At 40.9% G+C, this 8,988-nt stretch overlaps 1 protein-coding gene across 1 annotated transcript in view; it reads right to left on the bottom strand.

Moving 5' to 3' along the window:
• The window catches only part of TMEM163 (transmembrane protein 163), a gene marked incomplete at its 5' end in the record, with an annotated part of 40,648 nt that overhangs the window by 11,752 nt on the left and 19,908 nt on the right, over window positions 1–8,988 (bottom strand). The gene's annotated exons all lie outside the window — the stretch shown is intronic.

Here is an 8,988-nt window from a genome sequence, read left to right on the forward strand (position 1 = left end):
AGGTGGGGACATGTTTCTGGAAGGCAACAAATGCCGCTGACAGAAGCGATGTCATGGCTAGCCCAAACTGAGCTGACTTTGTGTTGTTAAATACTAATTTCGCCCATCTCACCACCACACCAGCTGTCTCACAGGTCCTGAGAATGACCCTTTTCAGTCCAGGTGACTGGCCACTGTCCTCCCCAGCACCCATCAAGTTCTGCTACCTCTCTGCTCCCCATCCCCACAGGCTTTCCACTGTCTCCCACTCCTCTGGGCCTCTCAGCAGCTCTCACACCACCTGGGCCCGCTGGCTCTCAGATTGCTAAAAGCCGCTCTGTGCAGCATGTTACTTCACAAAAAAGGACTGGGTTCCTCCTCTCTCCTCCTGAAGGGTTTTGTTTATATAGATAGTAATGGAGATGTTTATAATACAAACATTAAAAAAAAAACAAACTCTGTCACACTTTCTCTGAAGTAATAAATAGTTTATGTAATCAGTCAGGAGGGAGCTTCTAGGAAGCCGGAGGGTCTCTCTCATCAGCTAACTTCAAAAAGGACAAGAGTTTGAAATTGCACTTCACTGCCAGAAAACAAACCGACAGCCCAGTGTCTGACTCAAGTAGGAGAGTCTCTTCACATGGAAACACAGAGATCTATTATCAGTACCAAAAAAAAAAAAAAAAAAAAAATCTTATGAATGTTTAAACTTGTATCTTTGGTGCTGAAACGCTGTGACAAAGCAATTCCGCAGCGCAAAGCACTCCTTCAAGAAAGAGATAAAGACAGGGAGCACTGAATGCTACGGCGGGGGCACTGGGTCTGGGAACCGAGGGGCTATGAACTCCAGAGAACTATCTTAGGTGACCTTAGGACTCTTGGGAAGGCTCTGCCTGAAACCCTGAGATCACCCATGCTTCCCATTTTCCCAGTATTGATCTCCATTGTTTTAGCATCAAACTGCTATAAAATATAATTTAAAATGGTACTTGTCCACCCTCAGAAGTGTCTCTCTAGTGACACTGCCATTTCTCCCACTGGCAGGGCACTGAGGCCAGCGATACACATCGCAGAACCTACCGAGGGACTAGCAGTTCCCAACTTTTATTTCTTATCACTGCGTGGTAAAGTCTGAAAACAAGACTTTCCACCAATCACTTGGACAAAGAGTGTAGTTGGTACGGTCTTCCTAATCCTTCCTAGCTAGTTCAAGTATCCACATCATTCTCACCAACCTGTAAGAAGCACATGTAGTTTAGGGTTAAATGACTTGTTTAAGGCCAAACACCAAACCATACATAACACGTAAGATTTTTGAAACAGGATTCGAATGTATAATTAATGACTATGGTACTTTGATTCAAAATGGTAAGCAATAAATTATGTATACATGAGAGATTAGAAATGTATAGAGAAATATGTATAAGGACACGTGTTACGTGTTTATAATCACACGCATTATTTGCTATATTGCTATTGACCTGTAATTCAACTGCTGACATTGCTAAATATATTTATGATGTATTTATCATAAACAATTGAATTAGTAAATAAATTAGAACCCTTAACTTCCACTGTGCCACCCCTAGCTTCCCATTTCAACTGTAATCAATAGGATATGATAGAATTACATGTGGCCTAACCTTTCAAGTGATTTCGTTTATAAAAGCGTTGGAAGCACCACGTCAGATGTGCTGCACATCTTTTGTACACAAACTGATTACGTTTTTCCTTCTTTGTTCTGCAAGGAATGTCAGAAATACAGCATGATGCTGGCTTACTCTTGCAAAAAAGTGTCCTTTGCCATACTAATGAGGACAAATGCCAAACGGCATTGACATTACATGTGTTATACTATTACCTAGGGAAATGCAAGCAGTAACTGAATAGTAAATGGATATTGATTTACAACCCTATGTGAAATTAAAATAGTCATTCTCAGGGTGGCTGGGTTGGGCTTTTTTAGCCTTCTTTAGTAAACGAGAAAAGGTTTGCAAATTCTCTGTGGCAACAGTCAAAATAAAATACATCATTTACACTTAAATTATATTTATACTATCTGAGAATATGTAGTAATTGACATGCAGATGGTAAAGGGGCAAATGAAAAAGGATTTTGATCAGGGACATGGCAAGCATTAACAGTAGCCAGTGTAAAACAATGCTCGAAACCTATGCTTAATTTGAGTTTTAAACTCCTTTCTCAATATATTAACATCACCAAAAAATCACTAAAATTTACACAGAAATCCAAGCATGATGTCATCAACAACATGCAATATCACTATGCCTCCTTATTTGTAATGAAAAGTGTGTGTACCAAATCCTCAGGGTCAGTACTGGCTATGGATATAGCTCTCTGAAACATCAATAAAGGAATGGTAATTCCTTTCCTAGTGGGAATTATCTCATTACGGCTAACATAGGTTGGAGAACAAATGCTGCAAGTAACAATAGGGGAATTATTCTGAATCCAATAGCTAGGGGGACAAAACCTCGTAAATCATTTCTGAGCCAACAAGAAGCGGTTCTATTTTAGGTCCAGCACACAACGTTGTAGAAAAAACACCCCTTAAATTACATTATCTGAGAAATATTCATTTAAAATTAAGTAGAAGAGTAAACAGAATGAAGGTTTTATGTGCCAAATGCCAATTAGATTTGTAAGTCAGGTGCACTGAACAACAGCTAAAATTATCCGAAATCTTAATTCAAACACCTCAGAAAGAAGCACAGCTGGCCTGCTTCTTCTAACACTTCTAGCAAGCGTATGAGGAATAAAGAAAAAGAGGAGAGCAAGGGAAAAGATGAAGGGGGGTGTGTGGAGAGAAAGATCTGATCAGTGAAAAATATTTCTTCAGGGGTCAACGATATGAAACTGAAATAGCAACTGCAGCATGTTATCCTGAAGCAGACCCTCAAAGAATAAGGATTCACAGCTATAGAAGAAATAGGAGAAGAATGCAGAAAGAAGTGTAATTTGTAGCTGTAAAGTTCCCACACATTAATGGCACATCTCTCTTTCCTGTAAAATGAATTTTCTTTGAGCTTTTTTGTTCTTTCTGTATTTTTTCCAGTTTTCCAGTTGTACAATAGTGTGTTCACAGGTACTCCTCATTGCAAACATAAGCACAGTGTTTGGGCTGATCCACTGTACAGCACATGCATAGAGAGTCTGAGACCGTCACTTAAAAATTCTGGGAAGGGCTGGGGGCACTGTATGGCTCTACAGCACATGTACACCTACCTCTTACAGAAATCTTACCCAAATAGCTAAGCGTCCTAGCTACAGGACAAGAACAGGAGAGTAACAGTAAGATTTCCTTCAAAACCAACATGTTTCAAGACAAGTGGAAAATGCCACCACATCTCTACATTCTTCAAATAAGAAAGCTTTAACTAAAAATGTTTGCAGGCTAATGAGAATGGAGGCCACAGCTTGATAAAGAAAGTGACTTGTGTGTATCTGTTGATGCATCCAGAAACTGCGTCTACACACACACGCGCCCACACACACACGTGCCCACACAAATTTGCCTCCAAAGGACAATGAAACATCTCTGCAAACTCAAGGTAAGGTTACATGACACACAGATCCTCTCTGGAAGGGACACGAAAGCTGTATTCTCATCATTTACTCCTCTGTCCAAAAGTCAGAGACCCATAATGCATTTTCTGATGCTCACCTAAAGTAATGCCTGAAGCTTCAAAAATGCAGGAGAGAAAAACCTTACATTACACTTCCCAATGCATATATTCAATACCATCAGTTTCCAAAGTTTTTGGACAAATAGATCCCTTCCGTTGCAGTATTTCTCTTACTCTTACCTTATCAACCCTGTAATTCATGACTTCATGAATTAATAAATTTAAAAATACAATAAGCAATACAATTCTGTGGATCAGTTGTTGGAAAACACTGCTCTACATCACAAATACTGAAAACACTCGCAAAGGGGATTGTATTTTGAACCTTGAGGATTAATATAAATCTCAATTACTGGAAAAGAAGCTTTTCCCCAAGATAGTAAGAAGTGTATAATTAATACAAATACAGAATTCTATAGTAAGTGCATAATTAATTCACTGGCCAACTCTCCTGATGCAGAACGTCATTTTTCAGGGCAGGCTTTTTCTTAATTATCAACATAGAGTACTGTGCACAGGGAAAACCCTAAGTTTACGTAATAGTGACAATTGCTGAACTTGCTATTAACTGCAGGAGATGGAATCTACAATTAACGCTCTGTAAAAATATCAGTTCAGTGCTCAATAGTAATTTGCAAAAATCAATATAGAATCATAGAATGGTTTGGGTTGGAAGGGACCTTAAAGACCATCTCGTTCCAACCCCCCTGCCATGGGCAGGGACACCTTCCACTAGACCAGGTTGCTCAAAGCCTCATCCAGCCTGGTCTTGGACACTTCCAGGGATGGGGCATCCACAGCTTCTCTGGGCAACTTGTTCCAGTGCCTCCCCACCCTCTCCGTGAAGATATCTAATCTAAACCTCCCTGCTTTCAATTTAAACCTGTTACCCCTTGTCCTGTCACTACAGGCCCTTGTAAAAAGTCCCCCCCAGCTTCCTTGTAGCCCTTTCAGGTACTGGAAGGCTGCAACATATTGTATAACCCTGGTGAGCCCTATACCTTGAATCCTGTGGGCTCTTCAGGCTTCCTCATCTAAAAATGGAGATAAAACTAAAAAAAAAGGTGTGAAAAAAGTCAGTGATGACCAAAGATGGGCCTTTGATACAGCCTGACCCGGTATGGCCATGGTTGCTGTCGCAGAGAAAACACACGCACTACCAGGAGTCACAAATCCAGACAACCACTTATCATTAAACTCATCCATGTTTTAAACCAATCAATCCATTCATATCCTGCCTTACAGGCTATTTCAGAGTTAACTACGGTCCTTGGCATGTCAAGCAAGGGAACCAAAAGGAGAAATACGCCGTTTCTCTGTTTCCCAAGGTTTTGAAGTGTTGAAGAGAATTACAAAACACATTGCCTGTGCTGAAAGCATGTGTAGTGACATGCATTACCTGTTGTTTATTTTTACCTAACACAGGGAAAGAAGTAAGAAAGGCAGAAGCACTGTTAAGAAATGCAGGAAGTCAGGAGCTCTAATTGCCCTCTCTTCTATGCCAGTGCAGATCAGGAGTGCTGCCATTCACACTGAATCAACAAAATTACATTCAGCATGGAATAAAAGAGAATTCAAATAGGTGACTGAAAAATGCCTGCCTGAGCTAAACCTGAGCTCCTGCTCTGTAAATTAAGTAGCTCGTCTCTGCAGTCTAAAAAGGAACTGTGGACATCTAAGCCCCTTACAGGATGGGGTAGTCGAGCTGGAAATGCCATTAAGGTGTAAACCTGTCCTTCTCCTTTTGGTTCTCTGAGTCCTGGTGAGGACTGGCAGAGCTGTGGCTGAAATCATCACATGACATGACAACAATACTGAAGGCTCCTGTTTCTAAATGTCCACAAAAGTAAAAGAAAATCTGTGTTGAAAACATTAGAAAAGGCATTTGAAATGATTTCTTAGTCATGTGAATTTTATATCCTTTCTTATTGGTAGTATTTTCATGAAAGCAACTCTTCCGAGACCCACTTCAAGGACAACAGAATCTCCACATTACAGATCTCATGAATTCTTTCTAAGCTATCTTTCCTGCTACATGAATATTAAGATCTGAGAGATATGGAGCTGATGTATATTATATGCAATAAGAAATACAGTGAAATTTGTATTATTCAGAATTATTCAGAAATGACAGACTATGCTTTTAGGATTTTAATCCTAGCACCTTGCAATTAGCAAGCAGATACTTAATTGCTTGATCTGTTTCATCTCTTAAATTAAACCTGTCCACATCACCCTATTTTCTCCAAAACTTACAGAAATTAAAATGAACTCAGAGAAATTGTAACTACTCCCAGTTTTCAACTCTGACAAGTCACTGAAGTTTACCACAAGTTAAGATGTAAAAAGAGACTTTATAGTTCTAAGAATGATGCAGTCAGTCATGCTGCTCTGCACTCGCATCACATCCGTCTCAAATCCCCCATGAACAGTACAGCAATGCACTCCAAACCATTTCTGTCTTTGAGACTGACAATACTAGCTTTGTGTTCAGCATCGCAACACGAAGAGCAACGTTTTCCTGCCGGGTTTTAGCCACATAATCTCCCCTAAAATTGAAGTCACACATCTAAAATTTCACAAGATGCTTTGAAAAGTACCCATATCTTTAACAACCTTTGCTTCATGAAAGACTAATGAAGACGTAAACTGTACAAAAAACCAACATGCGACTATGACTCACATGTGAAATATATGTTGAAGTCTACATCCTCTTAATCTTCACCCTAGTTTTATACCAGTTTCGGCCACCAGTGGAGTTACACTACCTTTCCTTAGTCTGAATGCTCTGTTCTTGCTCACACCACGAGGGTACTTCCCTGGCATCAGAGCAGCACATTAATAGGAAATCCCAGTAATACAGAAATCACCATCAGAAAATATTTATGGTCACTGTTTTGATGCAGAACTGCTTACTTCAGTGCTATGCACAAAGCTAAATTGTAGCTAAATTACATGGTAAGGTGCTACAGAAATTGGTGTCATTCGCAATTTATTCATTGGTGGTCCAAGAAGTAGAAGAGAGCATCCTAGATAGTAGAGGCAGAAACGTCTCCCCCTTACTGATGTAATTTGAGCAGATTTCCACTCTGCTAAGATGCTAATGCTATCGCCTGGGCAGCTGCAGATTAGCTGAGACACACTCCATCAGCAAAGACCCAAACAACTGGGAAGAATGACTATTTCTGCTGAGACGCAGAGCAGCTAAGGGAGCGTTACGCAAACAGAAAATCGGCATCAGATTCAGGCACAGCCAGAACAACTGAAAAGGTTTCTATTAAACAACCTCCTTTTCCCCCAACTGTTTTTAATGTAGCAATTCTTAGGCACCATACCTCACCAGCCATGACTTGCAGCAGTAATTCTGTTCTCGGTCTCCCCATTTCTCAGTGTTATTCTTAGTTTACACGGAGATATTTCACCTGTCCTGCAACCCTTATGGAATCAGTTTCCCACAGTGAGATGTACTGAAAGACTCTGAAATAAAAATCCTTGCCATGTTAGTTAAGAGACAGTGAATAGAAGTACCATCTTTTTCTCATCCCTTGTCCTAACCCACTTACCAGGAAGAATTGCAAGGTATGAAAATCTTTTATGTGTGTGCGTGTGACTTTTACCCTGCCACTAGTGAGCCAGTCTGTGCCCTGCCAGATACCGCTTTCAAACTGTTGATGGTAATTGAGTGCCTAAATGAGAGAGGTCAGCCCGTTGTCACAGGAAGAAAATTATCCATTTATCCCAATACTCTGTCAAATGTAAGCAGATATACTATAACTTCTACCTGACACAGTTTTTGCACACCAAAATCTGAATCCAAGGCTGTTTGTGACAAAAGGGATCTGTACAAATTATTCTTACAGGACACTTGTAATGGGATCTTCTCTTTGGGGATACCTTTCTGTAGCTTTGATTTCACTCTTTTTCCCTGCTGCAAATGCACTTCAAAAATTAAAACTTAAAAATGAGGATGTACAACATGTCTGCAAGTCATAAGTAATGTCGTTGGAGTTACTAGGGGACATTATGTGCTAGGAAACACATTTAGGAGGCATTTCTCCCCATGTAAAACAGAGCCCTCACCTGTAGACACTACAAGTAATGATGGGAGAGTGAGATATAGATGACATACCTTTTAAACTTTTGTTCCTACTGCTGCAGCTAGTAGGGCATTTGCTCACAATGAATGAGACCGAGACATCCAAATTAATCTGATCTATGCTAACAAATTTACCAAAAATGTGTTATAATTATTATTGCAGCCTCCCTTCTTACTTCACAGAGTGAAGACTATATATTTCATTTTCTCACTAAACTGTAGCCAGATGCACTGTTTGGGTACAGCCAAGTTAAGAGGTTGTCCTTTAGCGTCCCATCACTGTAGGGTCCCCCCTCACCCTTGTCAAGATCACTGCCTTACTGGCACAACAGCATCCTTGCCATCACTCTCTAACCCAGTTCTGTCAAAATGTTTTGGCTGAGTTTAAGAACTGACTATTAACAGTGTTTAAGCTAACCTAGATCACTTTGACAGAACCAGGCTGGTGAGCAACTACACGTGTGCTATGCTGGCAGAGCCGAGGAGGCAGTAAATTACAAAGACTGGAAAAGAGAAGTAAAATGCAAAGAGAACACAAATCACCTGCAGTCAAACAACACACCTGGCTGCAGTAATGCCTTAGTTCACTGGCTTTTGCTACGCTGCTCATCTTTGCCCACATTTTGCTAAACTCTGAAAATAAGTTTCTGCAGTTGCCCAGCTTCTTGGAAGTTTCCATGAGAGCACAGGACCCAGTAGGTCATCTGCACCGCTAACAGCGGGTAGCAAGTGGAAATTCCATTTTGGCATTTTTTTCCAGCTCTGCCTCCACCTCCTGGTTGAAAGGAAGGAGTTTATGTTTCTCTATAGAGATGTGTTGAGAATGGAACTTGGCAGGGTGAAGCCCCAGCACGAACGTCTGCGCACACTTACAAACACACCAAACCTTATGAAGGCCGACTAGAAAAGGTTCAAGTCAGGTTGTATATACAATAACTGAACTGAAGCCTCATTTTGTTTGAGCGCGTTAGCAAGAGACTTCTGGGAGCAGAACCATTGCCAAATGGCTCTCCAGTGAGTAGCTGGTTTGGATGAGTAGAGCTCAGGGAAGTTAATACCCACTGCCGAAAGGAAGCAAGCAGGACAGGGCAGAGCAGAACTGAGAGAAAGGCCGCTGGGGAGAGCTGCTCTATAGGCCAAGTAGGGGCTGGCTTTCATAACCAAAAGAAAGCAGAGAGCAGGAGAAAAGCCCTTTGTGATGCTCCATGGTGAGCCAGTAGAAAAGCCAGCTCTTTCACCCAGCATGCTCCCCTCACCTGTTTAATT

This window comes from Eurypyga helias, unplaced genomic scaffold, assembly GCF_000690775.1.
Source record: "Eurypyga helias isolate BGI_N326 unplaced genomic scaffold, ASM69077v1 scaffold11338, whole genome shotgun sequence".
Taxonomy (NCBI): Eukaryota; Metazoa; Chordata; class Aves; order Eurypygiformes; family Eurypygidae; genus Eurypyga; species Eurypyga helias.